The 25,439-nt window shown below is 41.2% G+C and overlaps 1 long non-coding RNA gene across 1 annotated transcript; it reads left to right on the forward strand.

Annotated features, from left to right (window-relative positions):
* The first annotated feature begins 5,278 nt into the window (after window positions 1–5,278).
* LOC118765328 lies at window positions 5,279–15,085 on the forward strand. Its single transcript, XR_005001166.1, has 3 exons — window positions 5,279–5,291; window positions 6,876–6,878; window positions 14,838–15,085. It is a non-coding gene; the product is annotated as an uncharacterized LOC118765328 (long non-coding RNA).
* Window positions 15,086–25,439: the final 10,354 nt, after the last annotated feature.

Raw genomic sequence — 25,439 nt, forward strand, 5'->3', positions numbered from 1 at the left:
ACTGGTTTTTGCTTGGGGTTTTCTTGCTTTTAACTATCCAGAAGGATGGACATATCATTGAGAACAATAGATTTAGTTAGTGGTCTTGTTATCTCTATTCTAGCTTTTGGTGAAGTAGAAGAGGTTAGAAAGGGTCAAGTGGTGAAGACATTATTTCGGCCTAGCTAAAGGTATCTGGAAAATGTAAAACTACTGTCAGAGAAAAACCATTGTTCCACCGTGGGAAAAGTTCTGTTGCAGTGTTAATTTAAATTCGGCTATGGTGGATCGAATCCACTTCCTGCTTGCAAGATCCACTACAGGATCAACTGGAACCCTCGTCGTCGTAACCGACGGAGTGCCTGTTCACACAAGGATTAAACGTGAATCCGATTTACTGAAGAATACGAAGAATATAAATGAATGAATACATAAATAAGTTCCATCAAAGAAGTATTATCATCAATGGTACGACGATCGCGTCTTTTTTTCCTTTTTTTTTTTCGTTACACATATCGACTATAAGTCGAACCACCCGCTAATTGAATTTCAGTCGACACCCTTAAACAAGAGTTTTAATAAATTTAACACATAAAAGTGATTAACATGATTTAAAAGCATGGAAAAAAATCTGTGATGCTTTTATTTACTTCACGATTTTATTCTGAGCTCGGGTCTATTACAAGTAATTGAGTTTTCTACCAAGAGAAAATAAACACCATTGAGAATCGAACAGAAATGGGATGTTTTACAGCGTCTGTTTCTTGGGGGAAAAGCATAAAAAATTGAACAAGACTACATTTTATTGATTAAATGATATAAAAACTCAGTAAATATGATATGACTTTTTTTGTATTTATGTTCGGTATGATGTACTTCATTTATGATCAATTCGGTTAATTGAACAATCAATTATCTGCACAAAATACTCTTCCCCTTCTCTTCGTTTGGACAATCGGGTTTTAAAAAGCAATGTGGTTCGTTTGAAGCATTGTGATATAAGAAGACAAAGAAATAAAGCGGAAAGTTTCTCGCTATGATAATAATGATGATGATGATGATGATGATGATGATGATGATGATGATGATGATGATGATGATGATGATGATGGTGGTGGTGGTGGTGGTGGTGGTTGTTGTTGTTAAGCAACAAGACGGGTAAGGGTGATTAGGTGATGGTCTACGGCTTAGGGGCGGGAGATCCCAGACTTTGGAAAAAAAACTTTGGTCGTCTTGTAGTCGAGGGCTCTTCGTTGACACCCGACACCACTGGGAGGTGGCCCTCAAAGTCGCTCGAAATGGAGATCTCCAGGTCCAAATTCTTGAACGGCTGGTGGTGGTGGTGGTGGTGGTGGTGATGATGATGATGATGATTTCTTTATTCACCACAAGAGTTTCAGAAACCATTATGAACAGTGCGGACAAAACAAAGAATGTGTGTGTGTGTGTGTTTGTGTGTATTGTGAAGGTTTTGCGTGTAAAGACCAACAAAAGTTTTTAAAATCAACAATGTGTGATCCTCAATAGGGAGGAGAAAACCCCCATAAAAAAACCATGGGTATCCTGGTTTTGGGGTATCCTTTTTTTCCCCCTAATTACAGGCGTATGCCCAGGTCAGGCCCGTTCATCTGCACCATTCTCGCCACTTTCATCCTCCTTTCAGCAAATTGGTTAGAAGACAACACTTTCCTCTCAACCCTTATTTTCCTTTTCAAATGAACCTTGAAGTTGATCAGGGATTGGCTAAAGACAAAAGTGTTTGTCTCCAGCTCCTTTAATCTCGTCTACCATACAACCGCTTTCTTCATTACCACCAGGCATATAAACACAGCATTTCCTTCTCGGTTAAAGAAAGGCGACGGCGCGATCTTCGCGATGAATTCAGTTGACAACCGGATTCGTCCCACGCGCGACAGCAGGTGTCCGACATAAACCCAGAGGTTAGCAGTGCTCGAGCACTGGACGAGTGCATGCAGGACCGTTTCATTGTCCTGCACGCATCTCAGGCATGATCAGCTGACGGCACTTCCGTGCCATGTAAAGTTTATCTCGATCAGGCAAAGCTCCCCGGTAACACTGTCAGGCCAGAGATCTTTGGAAATTATCCATCGGTCCTGGGTCGAAAGTTCTCCGGAAAAGCGCTTTTAATGTTTACCTTCTACTTTATCTACTCATAAGAAAACCTGCTACGTGCTTTTTGGCTTTTAACGTAATAATGGGGGTAGTTTGGTCTTATTCCTTGTAGGATTTACGTGGGTAGCGGGTTACTACCTGTAACCTTAGGTATCCACACGTTTTCGGCAGTCTTTCAAATGCTCAGAACCCTCCTGATAATCCTTGCTGTCCCTAAGAGGCAAACGTTTTGTAGGAGTTCTACCGAGCATTCTGTTTCAATCTCCTTCAGCCATTTGTCTATATCTTGGCTTACCGTTCCCTACGCCTCGTTTAGTCAATAATATACACAGCAACAAAATACTCAAAACAAATTGGATTAGACTTTCAACGACTAAAGTCTAAACCTAAAACAACAGCAAAAAAAACAACAGACATACAGCTAGTTGAATAATTCTTTTTTGGAACAATGAACCTCGAAGCAGATAACGTTATGAATAACAACGTGTAAATATTGGAATTTAAAAAACCCTTTGGATAGAAAAGTGGAAGCTTGCACGTGCCAACAGCATAATTATAGTGAACATTAGTCAACAATGATTGATAACAATGTCTTCATAGTCGCTATTTCCGCGAACCAGATGCTTTAGATATTATTATTCGTTTAAATTTATACATGTAGCATACTATTTTTGGCCTGAAATCCGGCTTACATAAATAGTATTAACGAATAGCCGAATAGTTCATCACTACTAGACCCATTTAATGTAACATCTTGTTGTCTGCGTTCCATATTCTCCGAAACAATACAGCACATTGTTAGAATGCCTTACATAAGATAAGATATAATTGGGGACACAATAAAAAGCTTATTCAGGATATCCTACTCTTCATCCGACAAAATATAATTGGAGACAAAACGATGAATCCCAACTGCTCCACATTCATCCAACAATCAAATTCCAACTACTTCAATGAAAAAAAAACTCCTTGGTATTCATATGCACTTTCGTTTGTGTAGTGTGATGGAGGAAAAGGACAACAGAAAAAGAAGCAAGCGGGAGAAAAAAATACAAAAAGGCCTTAACTGTTGACCTCGGCGAAATCAGCGGTCACTCTCACGAATTAAACACGTCTTGTCTCTCTGCTTGGTCGGCCTCTTCTAAGCCGAAGAGGCCGACCAAGAACCCGCTGGCTTGACACCATCAAGAGTGATACCGGAATGGACATAGCCAATCTGAAAGAAGCAGCCCAGGATAGAACTGACTGGAGGACACTGATCCATCGAGTAACCGAGAGTCGACTTCGACTGAGCGGATAGATAGATAGATAGATAGATAGATAGATAGATAGATAGATAGATAGATAGATAGATAGATAGATAGATAGATAGTCTCTCTGCTGTCTCTGCACGAACTGACCCCACGTGCTTCCTGCCCACACATGCCCTCTGCCTGTCTCACCGGCCCCTGCAAGCCTTACTTCCGTCCACCTCATCTGCAATTCCCTCCACCAACACCACATAGCTCAATCACAGCCCATAACACGACTAACACCACAGTTTGTCTTACTCAATGGAAAAATATTGAGCGGACAGTCCTTGTCGTCTCTGCCCCCTATGCTATTTGGATTTTGGACTGGTGTACCCTAATCAGTTGGTGATCTCGTGTCCCTGAGTAAATTTCTCTTGCATAATATGATTTTTACCTCCCACTGTAAGTATATGTATTTACATGGAAGGCGGCGAGCAGGCAGAGACGTTACGAGGGACGTTCAATAAGTAATGCCTCTGATCCACTTGCCGTTGTTTGATCTAGCTGAAATTTTGCATGTGAAATTATTCATATCTCTATAGATTAAGTGGCAAATTACAGCTCTAATTGTGGTTTCTGATTTACAGGTGTTTGAACTGAGTCAAGTGTGAAATGGAGCCTGTTGAGTGTCGAGCAGTGATCTGGTTTTTGTATTTGAAATGACGCACACCACAGGAGACTTTTGATGAAATGAAAGTAACTTATGGTGATGATGCCCCATCATATGACCTTGTAAAACGCTGGCATTGTGAATTCAAACATGGTCGGAACTCTGTGGAAACAGCTCCCAGATCTGGTCGCCTCCCTTCTGCCATTGATGAGACATCTGTCCGTCAAGTTGAGGCTGCCATTTTGGAAGATCGACGCATAACTATTCGCCAAATAGCCCATGAGGTCAAGATTCGTACCGGGTCTGTGGAAACTATCATTCATGACCATTTGCATATGCAAAAGGTGTCTGCCAGATGGATTCCCAGGTTGCTCACACTTTTCCAAAAGCAAGAACGCGTCGAGTGCTCGAGGATGAATTTAGGGATATGCCAAGAAGATGAGTCAAAATTTTTCAAAAGTCTGATTACACAGGATGAGACCTGGGTCCATCACTATGATCCAGAGACCAAAGCCCAGTCAATGATGTGGAAGCACCATGACTCACCTCCTCCAAAGAAGGCAAGGGTGCAGCCCTCCGCTGGCAAGGTCATGCTCACAGTCTTCTGGGACCAGGACGGAGTAGTGATGACAGATTTCCTGGCAAAGGGTACCACAATTGCAGGAGCCTATCATGCTTCACTTTTGAGGAAATTAAGAGAAGTTATCAAAACCAAGAGGCGGGGCAAGATCAGCAAAGGCATCCTCCTCCTGCAGGACAACGCTCCGGTCCACAACTCGCGTGTTGCCAGATCAGAAGCACAGGCGTGCGGCTATGAACTATTCCCCCATCCCCCTACTCTCCTGACCTTGCACCCTCTGTCGCATACTGTAAGATGTGAATGATGAACGATGCATAAAGTTTTAAGAAAGTATTTATTTACCGTTACGTTACAATACCTTGCCTCGACGGGCAGGTTATGATAAATCCAAAAGCATGAGAAGTAAAGTTTGTGTTTGTGTCCTCTTCATTGTTTAGTAGTAATTGCTGAGACAGATAGAATGATGTTGTAAGAGAACAGAATTAGAGCTAGTGAGAATTGTAGGGTTGTGGGATGTTGTCTCACAGTTGCTGACAGTAAATTTAATTTCTCTCGCTGACCGGGTCTTTAATAGCTGCATTCCTTTTGATCATGATTCTAGCAGTCCGTTCCCTAACTAACCGAGTCGTCACGAGCCGCCTCGCTCAGTTGTCGCCACGTGAATACTTGGTTGAGTCGTCACCATGTGACTGGACTCGTTGAGTCGTCAACGACTGATTTTTGCTTGGGGTGTTCTTGCTTTTATAGCTATCAAGAAGGATAAACATATAATTGAAAGCAATAGATTTAGTTGGTGGTCTTGTGATCTCTACTCTAGCTTTGGTGAAGTAGAAGCGGTTAGAAAAGGTCAAGTGGTGATGTCATTATTTCGGCCTAGCTAAAGGTATCTGGAAAATGTAAAACTGCTGTCAGAGAAAAACCATTGTTTCACCGCGGGAAAAATTCTGTTGCAGTGTTAATTTAAATTTGGCTATGGTGGATCGAGTCCACTTCAATGCTTGCAAGATCCACTACAAATGTCTTCCCGGCGCAGCAAAGATCGACAGTATGAAAATCCTATGATTATTTAACATAAAGACAGACCATCGAATGACACATAATAAAACTGGCAACATTCTCCTTGACAAAATGACAACAGTATAAGTAATTATCGTCGTTTCAATACCAAACGATTATAAAATACTATTGCGCAGAAGCGAATCGAAAACTCTGAGAAATTTGAGTGAACTAGTTGTTGAATTAAAATCATTACGACAACTAAGGAATGCATCTAACAACCCTTTCTAATTGGTACAACAGGAGTAATAGGCTATAAAGTGTTTTCATAGACATTGACAAATGAAGGCTTGGTCTGACAGGAAAAGCTCTGTCTTCAACCCTTTTAGCTTCAAAAGACAATAACAGGACACGCCTCGGGTGCGCGATGTGTGCCTCGTCGTTCAACAGAAACTTGCATGAAACTGCTGAAAACAACAACAAAAACTTCAGCAACAACAACAATATATTTCTTCTACAACCAGTACATTTTTTTCCTTTGTTCTTTTAGCTGTCTCAGCAGTTCCATTAGGTTACAGTTATTCCTTCGGAGAACCGTGATACTCAAGAGCAACAGACAAACAGGCTCCTTTACATGGGAGATTTCAGTCATGCGTCTGGAATCATTCTCTTTACGTTTTCTCTCCCTTTCTATTTTCCTCGACAGTTTCCCATTTTCCTCCGAGTTCCATTTCCTTGACAATGTCACAAGACGATTGGCTGGAATTGTAGCTCTTTGCTGGTGAGGAAGGATAGTTTTCAGCTTCTCTGTGATTCACCTTCTCAACCATCTCAAAGCCGCGACAGTCGTGGCTGTGGAAAAGGCAACAGTATGATCTTTCTCTCAGATGTTTGCATTTCAAGGGCCCCTTTCTTCTTCTTCTTCTTCTTCTTCTTCTTCTTCTTCTTCTTCTTCTTCTTCTTCTTCTTCTTCTTCCAATCAGGACTCACACCATTAGCCACAAAGAATACTCTCTAATTCGAGCCTACTCTATGCTACTAAGAATGCGTATGGCAACTTGAAGATCCACCCACTACACGCGATAGACTGGCGGTTGCATGGGCATGAAAGCTACGTTGTTATCCTCATTCCGTAAACGGTGGCTTTTTAACGGGTGGAGAGCTGAACCATCCTGGGGTACAGAGGATTCGCAATCTAGACTAGGGTCTGAAAGTTTACCACACCATAGTGGGTTACACCATGGTTCCTCTGCTTTGTGGCAGAAGTAGGAAGAAAGAGTGAGAGAAAGTTGTGGTGAAAGAATACAGCGGGGTTCACCCCCACCCCGCCGGAGCCTCGTGGAGCTTAGGCGTTTTTTCTCAATAAATACTCACAATGCCCGGTCTGAGAATCGAAACCGCGTTCTTACGACCACGAGTCCGCTGCCCTAACCACTGGGACATTGCACCTCCTCTCTTGCCGATGGTGTTGCTGTTGAGCGAAGCGGTCTTCGTCCTCTTGGAAGAAGTCCGAAACGTGGTCCTTTGCTATTCGTAAGACCCGCAGAAGAGAAAGCAAGTCAACCCTCGACACCGAGAGCATCGACGGATGGATGAATGCGCATCCATGCTCAGCGGTTGCGTAGGAAGTCGGGGACGAGAAACAGGAAGAAAGAGTGAGAGAAAGTTGTAGCGAAAGAGTACAACAGGGGTCGCCACCACCCCCTGCCGGAGCCTCGTGAAGCTTTTGGGTGTTTTCGCTCAATAAACACACACAACGCCCGGTCTGGGAATCGAAGCCGCGATCCTCCGACCGCGAGTCCGCTGCCCTAACCCCTGAGCCATTGCGCCTCCACTCTTGCTGATGCTGTTTCTTCTCGCGAGAAAAAAAAACTGACATGTTAATGAAGTGTGAGCTTGGAGGTTCAGCTAAAGATGATTTTGATGAAGACCAAGTTAGCTGTTTGCAAACGCTTGATAATAATTACTGGGATTTTAATAATTTTTAATAACAATTAAATGCCTGATAATACCTCTTCCTCTTATTTTTCGTTATTCTTCTGGACAGGATCTCAAGTAGTTTCCACGTACACGTAATACAAAGATTTGTAGGGACTGACTAAATAAAATCACATACAAATGAGGGGAGGGGGTAAATACATTATGCATTATGTGTGTGCACACGCGCGCGTATGTGAACATACTGGTTTGGTGGGGGGAGGGATAAATTAAATTCCTATTTCTTTACTACCCACAAGGGGCTAAACACAGACAGGACGAACAAGGACAGACAAACGGATTAAGTTGATTACATCGACCCCAGTGCGTAACTGGTACTTAATTTACCGACCCCGAAAGGATGAAAGGCAAAGTCGACCTCGGCGGAATTTGAACTCAGAACGTAACGGCAGACGACATACGGCTACGCATTTCGCCAGGCGTGCAAACGTTTCTGCCAGCTCGCCGGGGGATAAATTAATTACCAAGATAAATAGATGATAATATTAGAACTAAATCATCTTTTAAAAAAGATATAATGTAAAGAATATGAAAAACAAATAGGGTAGCCCACTTACAAACGAGTAAGAATCTGTCAGTTAGGTTGGATGAGAACATTCTACAATTATCCCAGATTGTCACTCGTTGTATTAGAAGGTAGTGTACACAAAGGCACCCGTTTTAGTCAATTCATCCTTGGAAGGCTCCACATTTTCCTAGGAACGGACAACTGCGTAGGAAGAGAAAGAAGAGATATATGATGAAGAGTGAGCCAAGGCAGAATGTAGGACACAGGAAAAGAAGTTTACCTTCAAGGAGTCGTTCAACTTCCTTCGTGACCAGAGAGGCAAATTACAGACTGCTTTGTCGTGGATATTGCATGCATGAAGTGGATTCGATCCACCATAGCCAAATTTGAATTAACACTGCAACAGAACTTTTCCCACGGCTGAAGCAATGGTTTTTCTCTGACAGCAGTTTTACATTTTCCAGATGCCTTTAGCTAGGCCGAAATAATGTCATCACCACTTGACCTTTTCTAACCGCTTCTACTTCACCAAAAGCTAGAATAGAGATAACCAGACCACCAACTAAATCTATTGTTCTCAATGATATATCTATCCTTCTGGATCTTTATATAAGCAAGCACATCCCAAGCAAAAATCAGTTAGTCACCAGTCGGTGACGACTCAACCAAGTTAGACTTTGGTGACAACTCGTGAGTAGTGAAAAGACCACTAGAATCATGGAAGCAGGCAGACAAAATGACCTGAGGAAAAAAGAAAGAGAACGTCCCACACTCATTCTCACTCTCACTAGCTCCAATTCTGTTGACAGCTAACGTGGTCATTATCAAAATTCATTCTTGCTGATGCTCCTGGTATTGGCACTCCAGTTTGCGCTCTACCAACATATTGTTTTATTGTTCTCGAGATCAAACATCAAATTAAGCTGTAACGGGAAAAATTTGTTGTTATTGTCGCATACTGTAAGATGTGAATGATGAACAATGAATGAAGTTATAAGGAAATATTTATTTACCATTACGTTACAAATACCTTGCCTCGACGGGCAGGTTTTGATACATCCAAAAACATGCGAAGTAAAGTTTGTGTTTGTGTCCTCTTCATTGTTTAGTAGTAGTAATTACTGAGGGAGATAGAATGATATTGTAAGAGAACAGAACTGGAGCTAGTGAGAGTGAGAATGAGTGTGGGACGTCGTCTTTCTTTTTCCCTCAGGTCATTTTGTCTGCCTGCTTCCATGATTCTAGTGGTCTGTTCACTACTCACGAGTTGTCACCACAGTCTAACTTGGTTGAGTTGTCACCGACTGGAGACTAACTGATTTTTGCTTGGGGTACGCTTGCTTATATAAAGATCCAGAAGGATAGATATATCATTGAGAACAATAGATTTAGTTGGTGGTCTGGTTATCTCTATTCTAGCTTTTGGTGAAGTAGAAGCGGTTAGAAAAGGTCAAGTGGTGATGACATTATTTCGGCCTAGCTAAAGGCATCTGGAAAATGTAAAACTGCTGTCAGAAAAAAAAGAAACCATTGTTTCACCGTGGGAAAAGTTCTGTTGCAGTGTTAATTTAAATTCGGCGATGGTGGATCGAATCCACTTCATGCATGCAAGATCCACTACAAATCAGTCTATAATTTGCCTCTCTGGTCACGAAGGAAGTTGAACGACTCCTTGAAGGTAAACTTCTTTTCCTGTGTCCTACATTCTGCCTTGGCTCACTCTTCTTCATATATCTCTTCTTCCTCTTCCTACGCAGTTGTCCGTATCTTCTTCAGTTTGTTTCCTGTCTCTACTGTGTTACTTTACGCTTCTGTATTAACAGAGACTGGTCAAATAAACATCAGTAACATGCTCGGATTTTTTGCGTGGAATCATTTACCCTGACCTCCTAATATGCTGCAAATTCCTTATTTTTGTTTGGAAAAAAGGGGGTGGGTGAGGCGACCCCCCCCCCGCCATCCCGGAATCATTGGAATTTTTTTTTCGTTGAATGAATTCCGGAGACCTCCTAATATGCTACAAAACCCTTTTGGGGTGTCCAGAAAACGAGGTGGAGTGAAGTGGAAGCCTCGGAAATTTCCATTGAACTTTTCACCCGCACGATTTTCACTAAGAAAAATAAACTCGAATTTTTTGCATGGAATCAAGTACCCTGACCTCCTAATATGCAGCAAACCCCTTATTTTTGTTCGGAAAAAAAGTTGGGTGGCACGTAAAAAGTACCATTGGAGCGTGATCAATGCCAGTGCCATCTGACTGGTTCCCGTGCTAGTCACACTTGAAAAGCACCCAGTACACTGTCGGAGTGGTTGGAGCGTTTGGAAGGGCATCCAGCTGTAGAAAAGTTGCCAGAACAGACTGCAGTCCCCTGGCTTGCCAGTCCTCAGTGAAACCGTCCAACCCATGCCAGCACGGAAAGTAGATGTTAAACGATCATGATGATGATGATGCTGATGTATAATGATATATATAATTATGATAGATTGTTACCCATTCAATGTTTAGGTAAATTTCGTCAGCCACTCACTCTCTATTTCTCTCACTCTCTATTTCTCTCACTCACTCTTTCTCTCTCTCTCTCTCTCTCTCTCTCTCTCTCTCTCTCTCTCTCTCTCTCTCTCTCTCTCTCTCTCTCTCTCTCTCTCTCTCTCTCTCTCTCCCCACACAAAAATGAAACACATTTCGGCGCCAAAAATTGCAAAGGGAAAAATCTATATTCCGGATTATTATATATATTATATCCAGTGATTTTAAAAGGTATGGAAAAGATATTTTTGTTTTAATTTACTTTTATTTGTTTCATACACAAACTAACGTGTTTTTTTTTTAAGATTAATTATTTATCCTTATTTATCTCTCCACTGACTTCAGTACCAACTCTAACTTCTATAACCTCTGCATTTTCACTTATTTCAAACTTCTTTGAATTTTGAATCTAATGTAATCCACACTCTCTCGAAAACGTGTTTCGGCAAAATGTTATCTAAAATTACGGGTAAAGAAAGAAACAGCAAAAAGATATTTGAAAAGGGGGGTGGGAGTGAATTTACCGAGGGTTCCACCCCAGTCCACCCCGTTTTCCAATGATATGGGAGGGGGTCCGATTTCCACCACCACCACGACCTTATTTTTCCAAACAAAAATAAGGAGTTCGCAGCATATTAGGAGATCAGGGAACTTGATTCCACGCAAAAAATCCGAGGTTTTTTTTTTCTTAGTGAAAATCGTGCGGGTGAAAGAATCAAATAATACCGAAATAACTACCGTAAATCCTCGAGTATAATCCGCATTTTTCCCCAAAATTTAAAGGTCAAAATCTATAGTGCGTACTATATACGAGGTTAAAAATAAAAAGCATTTTCTAAGCAATGTCCGAGTCTCTATTTGCTGTCCGGCAATGTTTATTCAGACGCATTTTGTGATGTCGGGCGCGAAAATACCTTAAGCTAAGCCTGAAAGCAATGAAGTCATAAAAGAATCATCCATAACTTGCAGTAAGCAACATTTATTAAAATAAAAGTATTCAGAACACAGAATAACATGTAACAAAAACAATTTGCAAACATATTTACATCCCCATATAACAGTTAAGAACATCACCATTATTGTATTACGCATGCGCGGAAGTGTTTGTTCGACTAGGTGCTGCTGGCTTAATTACGCACGACTCAAGTTAGAGAAGGGATGCGTATTATACACAAGGTTTAGGTTTTTCAGAGGCAGAGCCCTCTAAAAATCCCCTGCGTATTATACTCAAGGGCGGACTATACTCGAGGATTTACGGTATTGCTGGTTATTGAGATAACGTAGAAAATATGTAAATGAAAATAAAGTTTATTTGGCATGTGTAACTGATTTGATTGTTCTGGAAGGCGGCGAGCAGCCAGAATCGTTAGCATGCCGGGCAAAATGCTTGAGCTGTATTTCGCCTGTTCAAATGCCGCCGGGGTCAACTTTGCCTTTCATCCTTTCGCGGTCGATAAGTTAAGTACCAGTGAGACACTAGGGTCGATGTAATCGACTGGTCCCTTTACCCGAAATTTCAGGCCTTGTGCCTATAGTAGAAAGGATTCGATTGTTCTGGTTTTAACATCAGTTGGTAAGAATAGAAGTCATTTGACAACACCCTTTTGTTTGTAATTGGCTATCCTGTTGCAGGTTCAATCCGAGGAATATTGAAAAAATACCCATCTTGTCCATTCCACAGAATAAGATTATACTGGAGAGCATCATAAGCGGGATGAGTCCGTGAAACACGTTTACGGTTGTTATCTTGAACACGAATGAGAATATCATGATTTTCAATGGGAACACCAACCATAAGGGTGGCTACTTCATTTGATGTGGACTCGTTAAAACAGCGTAAAATGTTCTCTACTATAGTTTACTATAGACGTTGTGGAGGCGCAATGGCCCAGTGGTTAGGGCAGCGGACTCGCGGTCATAGGATCGCGGTTTCGATTCCCAGACCGGGCGTTGTGAGTGTTTATTGAGCGAAAACACCTAAAGCTCCACGAGGCTCCGGCAGGGGATGGTGGTGATCCCTCTGTGTCACGCTGAATATCCCCGAGAACAACGTTAAGGGTGCACGTGTCTGTGGAGTGCTCAGCCACTTACACGTTAATTTCACGAGCAGGCTGTTCCGTTGATTCGGATCAACTGGAACCCTCGCCGTCGTAACCGACGGAGTGCTTCCACCACTATAGACGTAACGAAAGCAGAAACACACACACACACACAAACCCATAGAATTGATAATATTGAAAAACAGTAAAACATACACACACGAAGTTCAAGCGAAACGAAATGTAGTCAATATAGGTACAAGACATACTTTCTGTAGCATAGTCATGCTATTAAAAAAAATGCTAAGTCACCAATTAAGCAAAAGTTAGTATGCGTCACTAATGTAAGAAAGTATAAAAAGTCAACATTTATTTGGAACATGTGCTAAAAATAAAATTCATGATTAAATGAATTTCACGGTGAAGAAAGTGAAAGTCCAAGAAAATTCAAAAGACATAATTCAATTTTACATACAAAATTTATGTTACTATTTTGAAACGAACGCTGAACGAAGTGTATAGAAAGGAAGATGCTGTTTTTGAACTGTGTAACATTATAGGCCGTAGAATAAATATTGAGTAACGCAGTAAAAAAAGGTCGTGCGACGTTGTTAAAAAGACATTATCTTGAAACTGGTTAGAAGGAGTGGAATAACATTTCTGTAATTATATTGAAAGAGACGCTGAGAATTTCTACTTCGCCAAGTTTCTGAATTTGTTATAATAACCAGGATAATATATATTTTTTTTTCAGATATATTTGCAAGTATTGTGAGTGGTGTTAAATCAGGCAAATCTCCATGTTGGTAATATTTGTTATGGCGAAATTATGGATAAGTTTTGAGTTCCCTTCGTATATATACATATATGCGTGAGTCGTCTTAGAGTCCATAAGTCAGGGAAGAGATGCAGTCGTTTATCTGTCAATAGAGTGGGTATATTATTCGAAATGTAAACCATTATATATCCATCACGGCTTATACCAATTGGTTTCGCACCGGGAATACAATGGAGTATTAGGTAACAATCCGATTATATAACCTTTCGTTCATCAGAGTTAGCTGATATGGAAGGGGATAAGGAGAGCAGTTGCCATATCCCCTTCCATATTGGCTGACTCTGATGAGTGTAAGGTTATATAATCGGATTGTTACCGAACACTCCATTGTATTCCTTGAGCGAAACCGATTAGGAAGATCAGCCGTGATGGATATATAATACTGTACATTTCGGATAATATATGCACTCTATTGACAGATATACGAGTGCAACTTTTCACTGACTTATGAACTCTTAAACGACTCACGCATATATGTATATATACGAGGGGAAGTCAAAAATTATCCACACTTTCTCCATAACATAGTTTTATTATTGTCATTATAGTATTGAATAGATGAATATTGAATACTAGCAGTATCGCCCGGCGTTGCTCGGGTTTGTTTCGACCCTTTAGAATTGGAATTTTTGAAAGGTAAAAATTTTGCATTATGTAGCTTGTTATTCTCTTGAAATACACCGAAAAATGGCGACACAGCAGTCAAAAATTCGTAAAAAATAGGGATTTTCATAGAAAAAAAGCACCTTTTTGATGTAAATAATTTTTGGTGTTAACATGGTCCGATTTGAATTTTTTCTTCTATGGAAGGAAGAGCAAGCCTTCTTCTATCATACTCTCGATTTTGGTCAACTTGCGCTGCAGGGTCTCGGAGGAGATAGTGTTAGTTGAAGGCTACCAAACCTGCCATACGCAGACAATTTCAGCTTTATATAGAGAGAGATTTAAACACATCGTTTTAAATTTAAGTCCAATATTCAATTTAATTACTATAGGATTTTAAACGAATCGATTATTTCTTTGTAGCCCAGATCCATTGATCAGTACCGGCCTGCCACCCGATGGTTGGGGACCTCTGATAGTACTATTGTGGTTCTGTGATCGATGTTTGGGCCTGATGGCGCGATTTTACTTTCTGGTTTTACAGTGTAAGCATGGCCCCTCCACATGCAATGTGCACCAACGAAGAACAAAGAGCAGTGATCCGATTTCTCTAGTCGAAAAGCGTGTCAGGTGCTGAAATTCATCGGAGGTTTTTAACACAATATGGGGGACAGTGAACTACCGCGTAGAAGTGTGTATGAGTGGATTTAGAAGTTTAAAAGTGGCCGGACAAGCGTGACGTACGAAGAGAGAACAGGACGCCCGTCAACCTCCACCACTGACGAGAAAATTCAGTAAGCTCGAGAGATGGTAATGGTGAACCGGTTCATCATTACCATCTCTCAGATCACTGATCTTTGTTCTTCGTTGGTGCACATTGCTAGTGGAGGGGCTGTGTTTACACTGTAACGCCAGAAAGAAAAATGGCGCAATCGGATTCAAACTTCGATCATGTGACCACAATAGTACCAACTATAAGCATGCATGCACAGAAGGTAGTGCTGCAATAATACAGATATGTTATGGCAAAAGTGCGGGTAGTTTTGGAGTTCCCCTTGTATATATGCATGTGTGTGTGTGTGTGTGTGTGGTGTGTGTGTGTGTGTGTGTGTATTTATATGAATTAGTCCAAATAATCTCTGTTAATCTTATACTCGGTTTCAGTTTGAAATACCGTAAATCCTCGAGTATAGTCCGCCATTGAGTATAATACGCAGGGGATTTTAGGGAGGTGTACCTCTGAAAAACCTAAACCTTGTGTATAATACGCATCCCTTCTCTAACTTGAGTCAGGGAGGTCTATATAACGTCCTTGGTTTATAAAAATGTATATAGTAACGTCCTTTATTATTGCTTTCTTGCCTTCTTTATCTTTGGCATCTGTTTAATTTCATCTTCATTTCTTCTCCATAACCTGACATTGCTTTCGTCAACATCAAATTTTCTTCCGGCGGCCCAATTACCATGCTCTTCAGCATATGATATAACTTCAAGTTTAAACATAGCTGAATAAGATCTACGAGGCATTTTATGGACATGTAATGTATAGAATGTTTTATTGGAGATTAATGTACAGGTTTAAGTCCTCCCTATAAAAAACCCTAGTAAAGACCCACAGTAGTTCAAACATTTAATACTAGTTTTTAATTAAGTATCTATTGTTTGCCACGGTAATGATGCAAGCTGCCAATACAAACAGCAGGATGAACTATTTAGCGCTAAACTATTAAGCCAGCAGCACCTAGTCGAACAAACACTTCTGCGCATGCGTAATACACTAATGGTGATGTTCTTAACTGTTATATGGGAATGTAAATATGTTTGAAAATTGTTTTTGTTACATGTTAATCTGTATTCTGAATACTTTTATTTTAATAAATGTTGCTTACTGCAAGTTATGGATGATTCTTTTATGACTTCATTGCTTTCAGGCTTAGCTTAAGGTATTTCCGTGCCCGACATCACAAAATGTGTTTGAATAAACATTGCCGGACAGCAAATAGAGACTCGGACATTGCTTAGAAAATATTTTTTATTTTTAACTTTGTATATAATACGCACTAGGGATTTTGACCATTACATTTTGGGAAAAAAATGAGGATAATACTTGAGGATTTACGGTAAGTGAAAAATTATAAATAGGTCCGCGGTTAAGATGTGCTACGTAACAAAAGTTCGTTTGAAATTGTTCAAGTAGCTTCGAACGCTCGAAATCTGTATAGCCGGCCTAGTAACATACTATTGGATCTTCGATAATTGCTTCATTTTAAGGAAGGAGCACTTGAAATTTTTTTTTTTCTAAAATTTAGGTCAATGTTGAACAATTGCTCTTGAAAGAAAAGGATGTATGTGCGAGGAGGAATCTAAAGCGGGGAATATTTAATGATTAATTTTGGGAAAATTATATCAGACAACTAATATATATATGAATGGTATATGAATACGAGGATAGTTGCAGGATATTTGAATATGAGAACTGGCCAGAATAGGAGTGCCTCGAGGTGGGAGTAAGTTAGGTCCGGTTTTATGACAACATTAAAAATCCAATATTTTGACATCATAATGATGAGTAAACTGGATAAAGTGTGTGTCGTGTAGCAGCGACCGATATGTGGCTTTGCGGTTTTGGCGCCTCTAAAATGAATGCTGTCATTGGTTAACGAATCTCCTTGTACATAATGTGGTTCTCTCATAAATTCCAGTGAAAAATTTTTTAACCTCATGAGCAACAACCGCCCGGTTATCGCATGTGTGTTATTTCATTCAGACAACTCTTGTATTGTTACTTAACGCAGGGAAATTTCCATGCAGAGCGTAACAACATAGCTTTTTATTATATATGAACTAAATACAACAGTGTATGTAAAGTACAAAGTGATGGAGCTTTCTAGGTCCATGATCAATCTGTAAATAACATGGGTGCTGATGTTGAGCAAGCGGTAAACGGTAAACGGTAAACTGCGGTAATATATTGGCGTGATTTCGATTTCTGCTTCATTCTTTAGCGCAAGGGCACTTGGGGACATGCATAAATTTCATAACATCCTTATTCTTCTGTTGCTAAAATATGAAGGGCTTGTTTCGGATCAAAGGGAGTCTATATTTATTTGTAAAAAAATGGCGAACGCCGTTAAATAAAAAGCGGTATTTTCCACAGCGTAGCTAGGAAAAGGGGCGACAACGGCGGCACTTTGGGGTCTGCTGAATATGCCCGTATAGAATGATGTCATATGGGCTGCATATCTTTTGTATCTTTTCGAAGAGGCCTTTCCCATAGGGTAGACAGACTGTGAACCGTTTATCGGTTTCATCCTGTCTTTTCTTCATAATTGGAGTGGAGAGTATGCTTTTGGGGTAGTTGTTGCTTAATAGATTGTTACTGAGCTTGACCATTTCTTCGTGATGGGTATTTTCCACAGCGTAGCTAGTGAAAGGGGCGATAGCGGCGGCACTTTGGGTCTGCTGAATATGCCTGTATAGAATGAGAGGGTCGGGGTCAGGGAAAACTCAAGGGCTACTTTGAGCGGCACACACTCTAGGTATACAACTCGATATTCACTGATGTTCACGAGGAGAGTATGAACAGCTCAAGTTACTTTCTCACTTTTTAGTGCTGGTATCAAATTAAATTAAATAAAGGTAATTGTTAATTTATAAGATAAATAAAAAAAAAACTCGCCGGAAAGAAGTTGCAGACAAATAAACATTCAAATTCTTCCACCTGTGTGGTCAAGAATCTTGTTTTGCAACTACATGGTTTTGGATTCAATTTCACTGCACTGGACCAGTGTTTTCTGCTATAGCCCCGGACCAACCAATATCTTGTGAGTGAATTTGATAGATGAAATTTGTGCGGAAGCACGTCGAATATCTATATCTATATTTATATCATATATATGTAACGATAAATATGATTAGGTATACAATATTATGAAATGTCGAAGTCAGCATTTGTAACGATAAAAATTCGTTGTTATAATTGCATACTGTAGGATGTGAAAGATGAACAATGCATAAAGTTTTAAGAAAGTATTTATTTACCGTTACGTTACAAATACCTTGCCTCGACGAGCAGGTTATGATAAATCCAAAAGCATGCGAAGTAAAGTTTGTGTTTGTGTCCTCCTCATTGTTTAGTAGTAATTGCTGAGGGAGATAGAATGATGTTGTAAGAGAACAGAATTAGAGCTAGTGAGAATTGTAGGATGTTGTCTCATAGTTGCTGACAGTAAACGTCATTTCTCCCTCTGACCAAGGTTCTAGCTGGTCGGCCAGACTTCGTCGTCACCGACCGTGACTAACTGATTTTTGCTTGGGATGTGCTTGCTTATATAACTATCCGGAAGGATAGATATATCATTGAGAACTATAGATTTAGTTGGTGGTCTTGTTATCTCTATTCTAGCTTTTGGTGAAGTAGAAGAGGTTAGAAAGGGTCAAGTGGTGAAGACATTATTTCGGCCTAGCTAAAAGGCATCTGGAAAATGTAAAACTGCTGTCAGAGAAAAACCATTGTTCCACCGTGGGAAAAGTTCTGTTGCAGTGTTAATTTAAATTTGGCTATGGTAGATCGAATCCACTTCATGCATGTAAGATCCACTACATATATATACATAAATAGTAAAGGTGGTTTATTATATATATATATATATATATATATATATATATATATATATATATATATATATATATATATATATATATGTAGGTCCCGGGTTGAGTCGGGGTTAACCACAGTAAATAAGGTACTCAATACATAGCAGAGTAAATTAATTTATTTTATAGAAGGAGCTTCTACAGGACTAGAACTGTTTCATTCAAAAGAAATCATCAGGAAGCTTCCTGATGATTTCTTTTGAATGAAACAGTTCTAGTCCTGTAGAAGCTCCTTCTATAAAATAAATATATATATATATATATATATATATATATATAGGCGTAGGAGTGGCTGTGTGGTAAGTAGCTTGCTAACCAACCACATGGTTCCGGGTTCAGTCCTTGGGCGTGGTACCTTGGGCAAGTGTCTTCTACTATAGCCTCGGGCCGACCAAAGCCTTTGTGAGTGGATTTGGTAGACGGAAACTGAAAGAAGCCCGTCGTATATATGTATATATGTTTGTGTGTCTGTGTTTGTCCCCCCAACATCGCTTGACAACCGATGCTGGTGTGTTTACGTCCCCGTAACTTAGCGGTTAGGCAAAAGAAACCGATAGAATAAGTACTAGGCTTACAAAGAATAAGTCCTGGGGTTGATCTACTCGACTAAAGGCGGTGCTCCAGCATAGCCACAGTCATATGACTGAAACAAGTAAAAGAGTAAAAGAATATATATATTTATACTTACTGGGTCAGGAAGACGACCTTTGCCGCTAATATTCTGTTTCAACTGTTGCAGAGATCAACATCTGCAGGAAAGACATGCTTTACGACGTTTAGTTTCATTCCTCAACATTCTGAGTTCAAACCCTACTGGAGTCAGCTTTCATTTCGTCTAGTTATGTTTAATAACTTATCTATGTAGGTGTTAACATCATCTCCTTCGAAATAGTCACCTTGTGCAGCAATACACCGGTCCCAGCATTCCTGCCACTTTTGGAATCCAGCCTGGCAGTTGTTTTCTATAAGCAAGTTGAGGACCTTCTGCGATTCACTCTGGATTTCGATAAAGGTGTTAAAACAGCAAGTTCTGGGCTACATTTTCATCTTGGATAAGACATGGAATTCCGCAAGTGCTAAATCTGGTGAATAGGGCGAATGGAGAAGCGATACCATGTTGTTTTGGGCAAGAAACTCACATGTGAGGAGAGCTTAGTGACAGTGGGCATTGTCGTCGTGATGAATCCAGATTCAGTCACCTTTGCCATATGTCCTCCCTCAAACGCTTCAAAACTTTGTAGAACTTTCAGAAAGTCAGTTCCACACCCAACTGCAGGATGAACATCTGGGGAACAGGACCTCTTCTGAGTTTTTAAGGCACATCCGTGAACTCAGCTACGACGCCCTTGCGGACAGCTCATTCGTCAAGAAGTTGTTTTTCTCCCGTCTGCTAAACAATGTACAGACTATACTGGCTAATATGGTTGACACAAGTACAATCCACCCAACTGCCGCCTCAGCGGACAGAATTGTGGTATTTCCTCACCGCGGCTGATAGAACCGTTGCTGCTGCTTCTTCGTCTCCGACGGCACAGTCTACCTCAACAGGCGAAGATGCCACATTAAAAGCTATTGAACGCTTAACACACCCAAGTCGCCAACCTGTGTCGTGCACGTGCGACACTTCAGCATCGCTTGCAAGGTCGATCTTCCTCTCGTCGTCGTTCCAGCCCGTCGCCACACCATCTACCGTGAATTGGTACCACCCAAGGGTCAAGGAGAACGCACGTCAGTATGTTAAGCCCTGTTAATTTGGGGCATCAGTAAACTAAATTCGGAGAGTCTGGATACGTCAGATCTCTCCCACATTATCTTGCTTTTTTCATCAGAGATCTCGTCTCGAACAAGTTGTTTATGGTGGACACAGGATTGAGTTTCAGTGCTTGGCCCTTAAGGTTCATCTCAACCAAACTGAACCCTTCCGGTATTTTTTTATACGCGGTGAATCAGTCTCCCATCAAGACCTATGGTCAGATATCTTTATCATTGGACCTATCTTTACGTCGGGACTTTAAGTGGATTTTTACCATTGCCGACCTTCCTCACCCGATCCTAGGAGCCGACTTCCTGCACCATTATTCTCTTTCAGTGGATGTTAGAGGGCGCTGATTTCTTGATGGTACCACTTCCCTCTCTGTCTCCGGGAAGAATTCTGCTGTTCCTACGGTGAGTCCTTCTGTCCTTGTGGCTGCTTCTGGGGGCACTTACCTCCAATTACTCGCTTCGTTTCCAGAGATGACCAACTTGACCTTTCATCCAACGGATCCAGTTTATAACGACCAAAGGACCTCCAGTGTTTTCTAGGCCTCGTCGTTTGTCTCCTGAGAAACACAGGACCGCCCGGTGTGAATTCCAACACATGCTCCAGCTGGGTCTTATTCGTCCTTCCTCGAGCCCATGGGAAGCACCTTTACACATGGCCAGGAAGAATGAAGCTGACTTTTAGACGCCTTAATACTGTCCCTATTCCAGACCGTTAACAGATACCTATTTTCAGGATTTTTCTTCTGCCCAGCATGGCTGTAAGGTTTTATTTTCTAAAATCATCCTGGTACGCGCGTACCATCAGATTCCTGTCAATCCCGATGACATTTCAAGCACAGCCGTTACTACCCACTTTGGTACATTTGAGTTCTTGTCTTTGCCTTTTGGTCTTCGAAATGTGGCCAGGTTCATTGATGAGGTTGTTCGTGGGTTGGACTTTGTCTTCGCATATGTCGATGAACTCCTAATCGCCAGTAGAACTCAAGATCAGCACATAACCCAACTGTTCAAGCGTCTGCGTTCCTATGATATGAAGGTCAACCCTTCCAAGAGTGTATTTGATTCTACCAGCCTGGAATTCTTGGGGCACCTTATTGATGCCAACGGCATTCGTCCGCTTCCCTCTAAAGTGGAAGTCATCAAACGCTTGCCTCCTCCTGTGTCTTTAAAGCAGCTTCGCCATTTTTACGGATCAATTTCTATCACCGCTTCATCCCTAACTGCGCGAAGAAGTTTGCTTCTCTTGACCCAGATTTTGAAGGATCAAAGAAAGAAAAAATGACCCGTTTCACTGTCTCTTGACACTACGCAAGCTTTTGAAATCATTGAGGCTGATCTTGCTCAAATTCATTTTCTTGCGCATTCTGTCTCTGATGCCAGACTGTCTTTAAACGGTTGACGCTGCCGACCTAGCTGTGGAAGCGGTTTTACAGCAATCAGTCAACGGTCAAACCCAGCCACTGGCTTTTTTCTCTCACCAATTACGGTATAGAGATTTTGGAAAGGCGAGTACTTCTCTCACCTCCTCAAAGGTAGAGATTTCACGGTATTCACCGATCACAAACCTCTAACTTTCGCTCTATTTACCAAAGCTGATCGATACTAGCCGAGAGAAACAAAACACCTGGATTTCATATCCCGGTTCACTAATGACATTTGCCATATCGCCGGAACCGATGACATACCCGCAGGCGCCCTGTCTCGTCTTCTTGTTTTTTCCTTGTCGTCTCCGGCCTCGATAGATTTGGTGCCTTCCTTGAACTCTCTTGATGTCTCATCACCACAGTTTTCCTGTTGCAAATTGGAGCACCTGCCACCATGTTCTGAAGAAACCATACTCGATGTTCTTGAGCATCACCGTCCTGTTTTTGACGCCCTGAAGTCGCTGTCACACTTCAGGAATTGCGGCCACAGTAAAGCTTATCTCGGATTATTGCTTGATCTACAGTCTATCTACAGTGTCAACGGTCAAGTTGCATCGTCAATGGTCACGGTGTATCGTCCCCTGCTTTCAGCCATATGGCGTAGTGGGCAATTATGGAGTGAATTTTAGGGTTTATAAATCAAATATTCTCCTATCCTTCCTTAATACCGGTTCCCATATGCTGCTCATATCTACACTCGGTCTACTTAGGAGGCTGTTGTGTCCCAACATATGTGCTGCTTCTTTTAGTTTTCTTATTTTCCAGTGGTGTTCTCTGTCTATTATTTTAACTTCATCCCTCAGGGGGGGGGTCTCCATTTTTCCATACATGATCAGCTATACCAGATGTATCAATATCTCCTCATTCGTAGCTTTGCCATGTTCCTCTACCCTTATTTTGAGGGGGCGGCATGTTTCGCCTTTCTATGACTTACCACAGCTGCATGTAATAGAGTACACGTAGTTCTTAGTCATATTCTCTTCTATTGGTGGTTTTACTCGAAGGAAATATTTGCGAAGTGTTGTATTACTCTTGAATACTATCCTGATGTCATATCGGCCGCATATCTTTTGTATATTTTCGGGGAGGCCTTTCACATAAGATAGACAGACTGTGGACCGTTTATCGGTTTCATCCTCTCTTTTCTTCATAATTGGAATGGAGAGTATGCTTTAGGAGAAGTTGTTGCTTCATAGATTGTTACTGAGCTTGATCATTTCTTCGTGGGGGTATCAGGATCGCTACTTATATTCATTGCTCTATGTTTTAGGCACTGACCAATCCCTCTCTTTACACTGTATGGATGGTGAGAGTTGAAATTGAGGTATCGTCCAGTAAAGGTCAGCTTGCAGTATACGGATGTCCTGAATCCATACTTGGTGCATGTTATTAATACGCCCAGGAATGCCAGTTGATTGTCTTTTTCCTTTTCCATTGTGAACTGTATGGAGGGCTTTATTGAGTTCACATCATCTAACAGCACTTGGACATCTTCCTGGTGGGGCCAGAGTATAAAGGTGTCATCAACATATCGCAGACATAGGGTTGGTTTTAGTGATGTTGATCCTAAAGCCAAACTCTCAAAGTATTCCATGTTATATATTGGCTATTATCGGTGATAATGGCGAACCCATAGCTAAATCCTCTTCTTGTCGATATATATATATTAGTGTCCATACTGAAGTAGACAGTTTCTACACGGGAGGTCAACATTTCCATCAAGTTTTTTATTGGTATACTAGTGCGTACTTGTTTCTAATTGGTATACTCGGAGTTCAGAATATTCACACGACGGGTTACCACCCAGCTGTAAACAGGATAATGGAATGTTTCCATCAGCAGAAATTCGTGCTGCTCCTGACCCTCAACGCTGGTCCGAATTTCTTCCCATTGTCCTACTGGGTTGCCGATCAGCTGTAAAGGAGGATCTAGGCTACTCCTCCGCTGAACTTTTGTATGGCACTACTTTGACGGTCCCTCGCCAAATGTTGGTGCCTGTCGACCTACCAAACGTGGATCCTGCATCATACATTACACGACTCAGGTCATTCTTCGCTGACCTACCACCAATGCTTCCACACGACCAGTCTGTGCCTTCTGCAGTCCCTCCGGACATTTCCATATGGAGTCAAGTATTCATATGGAATGATTCCGTCAAAGGACCACTCACAGCCACTCACAGCACCTTACTCAGGTCTCTATCGTGTTCTAAAGAGCACGCCTAATCTGTTTACCGTAGACATTAATGGTAAAAAAAGGCTGTCTCTATTGACAGTGAAAAAAGCTTTTTCTGAAGCACTTATACCACTCGCAGACACACCATCATACAACAGACACTTTCACTTTCACTTCCACAGACACACCCACCACCACAAGCACCTCCTCCACTTATTACCAAACGGACTTTACAAACACATTCTTCTTCACCCTACATGACACGCTCGGGCAGATCGGTTCATTGGCCAAAGAAACTGTCCAAGACAATTTATATTTCATAACTTTGCCTTGTCGTAAACTGTTCTGGTGAATATACCCTATTTGCTATGTACACACCGCACGCATTTTTCTCGTCTCACCAACATTGTGCATTTCACACGCTTGCTTACAAACATAAAGAAACACTGTATATATGTACACACACACACCATACACACATTTCTCTTTTTTTCAGCAAGACTGTTCCTATTTTCAGATTTGCCTGTCGAAGATGAAAAAATTAGCTTGTACCTGTGTATGACACATTTTGTTCTCTTCCCGAACAGACATTGTTTTTCTGCATCTTTCTTTCATGTTTGTAACTTTGCATTGTTCATACAACTGTATTGCCATGGTTCATTTTCTGTGCCTCTCCATCTCACCATGAGACAAGTAACGGCAAGTAGCCATTAAACAGCCATGACTTGGATTCCACAGAAAATGAACATGGTCTTCACTTACTCTTTTACTCTTTTACTTGTTTCAGTCATTTCACTGCGGCCATGCTGGAGCACCGCCTTTAGTCGAGCAACGCGACCCCGGAACTTATTCTTTGTAAACCCAGTACTTATTCTATCGGCCTCTTTTGCCGAACCGCTAGTGACAGGGACGTAAACACACCAGCATCGGTTGTCAAGCAATGCTAGGGGGACACACAGACACACAAACATACACGCACACACACACACATATATATATACATATATACGACAGGCTTCTTTCAGTTTCCGTCTACCAAATCCACTCACAAGGCTTTATAGTAGAAGACACTTGCCCAAGGTGCCACGCAGTGGGACTGAACCCGGAACCATGTGGTTGGTAAGCAAGCTACTTACCACACATCCACTCCTGCACCTATGGTTTTCACCTGTAAATATTTTGTATAACTTATTCTACTTGTGCATATCTGAGACCTCCATTAAAAGGCATAAAAACTACAACTTAATTCTGAGATGTTCAATACACGGTGTTCTTTCTTCGAGAAGTGATATCTTCTTTTCCACACTTACTGAACGG

Source organism: Octopus sinensis, linkage group LG11 (genome assembly GCF_006345805.1).
Source record: "Octopus sinensis linkage group LG11, ASM634580v1, whole genome shotgun sequence".
Classification (NCBI taxonomy): Eukaryota; Metazoa; Mollusca; class Cephalopoda; order Octopoda; family Octopodidae; genus Octopus; species Octopus sinensis.